Source organism: Entelurus aequoreus, linkage group LG06, assembly GCF_033978785.1.
Source record: "Entelurus aequoreus isolate RoL-2023_Sb linkage group LG06, RoL_Eaeq_v1.1, whole genome shotgun sequence".
Taxonomy (NCBI): domain Eukaryota; kingdom Metazoa; phylum Chordata; class Actinopteri; order Syngnathiformes; family Syngnathidae; genus Entelurus; species Entelurus aequoreus.
Window position 1 is genome coordinate 11,778,145 of NC_084736.1, and position 1,763 is coordinate 11,779,907.

Sequence of the window (1,763 nt, forward strand, 5' to 3'; positions counted from 1 at the left end):
CCAAATTAAACAATACTGACCATTCATGCAACATTTCCAGGAATTCAAGAACTTTAAAACACAAACATATTGATTTTAAAGTATCCTGGTAAGTAGAATATATTTTGAATATCAACTGCAAATTCAAATTATAGGATATGCATGTATTAAGAAAGGTTATGTACATACATATATTAATGAAAATTCTTAATTTTTTTAATATATTGAATTGTCCTCATATTATGTTTGATTGACGCTCTCAGATGTGTTTATAAATAAACTCATTTGTCAGTCTTTTAAAGTTACCAGTATACTAATAAAAGTGGTCTACCGGAATGCCTTCACGGTCCCTCCGAGAAAATAAAACTTTTTTATTTAACCCTTTGTTGGCAACTTATCCAGGGCGAACACCGCCTTCCGCCCGAATGCAGCCGGGATAGGCTCCAGCCCTGAGAGGGACAAGCGGTAGAAAATGGATTTTCACTTAATTTCAAATGTATTCAATTTAAAACAACCAGAAGAAATATTCCGACCCCTCATTCCTACTGGTGTTGCGTTCAATTACACTCGCAAATTCGCCTTATAATTACCGGAACCGGAAGTGACGATACACTATGAGTCAGTGAATTTAGTAAAGTGAAGGTGACGTCGGGGTTTTGCTCCAAACTTCGACAATGGCTCGTCTACAAGCAGCAAGACGTGGTCAAGGTAGTCTGCACCAACACAAACCACTTTAACTCAACATATTGGCGAACTTTTTGAGCGGTATTTACTTCAAAGTTCGAATTGTCTCGCCATGCTAAGCCACTTAATTAGGCGATGCAGGTGTGACGTCATTTGCTTTTACAAACAACATAATAAATGAGTGAAGAATGTATGAAAAAAAAATTGAAAAGGAATTTTACCTTTGCAACCTCATTATACTATTGGCTAAGTTTTATATTCATAAATGTAAATTTTTCAATACCCGACCTGTTTTTTTGTGCCTTTAAAAAAGATTTAGAACTCTACATTAAAACACTCTCTACCTCTAACTACCAAAAAGCTGTGAAAACGATGATGCTATGTTCCAAATGTAAGTTATTTACTGAGATTGAGTGAGCAATTTGTTTATTATATATACAGTATATATATATATATATATATATATATATATATTGCATTCTATTTTAGTTACTTTGAATTTACAACCTTTTGTACTGTTTTTGTACTTTTTTTGTACTTTTATTATTATTTTCAACTGTCTGTAAATGTTGAAATTTATAAATAAAGGTTTATATAAAAAAATAATAAAACATAAGAGTCAATAATTAATTATTATTAAATACATTATTTTATGCAAGAAGTAGGGATGTCCGATAATGGCTTTTTTGCCGATATGCGATATTCCGATATTGTCCAACTCTTAATTACCGATACCGATATCAACCGATACCAATATATGCAGTCGTGGAATTAACACATTATTATGCCTAATTTGGACAACCAGGTATGGTGAAGATAAGGTCCTTGTTTAAAAAAATTAATAAAATAAAATAAGATAAATAAATTAAGTAAAACAATATAAAAACAGTTACATAAAAACTAGTAATGAATGAAAATGAGTAAAATTAACTGTTAAAGGTTAGTACTATTAGTGGACCAGCAGCACGCACAATCATGTGTGCTTACGGACTGTATCCCTTGCAGACTGTATTGATATATATTGATATATAATGTAGGAACCAGAATATTAATAACAGAAAGAAACAACCCTTTTGTGTGAATGAGTGTAAATGAGTTAT

At 31.6% G+C, this 1,763-nt stretch overlaps 1 protein-coding gene across 1 annotated transcript in view; it reads left to right on the forward strand.

Moving 5' to 3' along the window:
* Window positions 1-593: 593 nt before the first annotated feature.
* The window catches only part of mrtfbb (myocardin related transcription factor Bb), a 230,500-nt gene continuing 229,330 nt past the window's right edge, over window positions 594-1,763 (forward strand). Inside the window, exon 1 of the mRNA XM_062049993.1 lies at window positions 594-687. The gene's annotated coding sequence lies outside the window, so the exon portion shown is untranslated. The remainder of the gene's footprint in view (window positions 688-1,763) is intronic.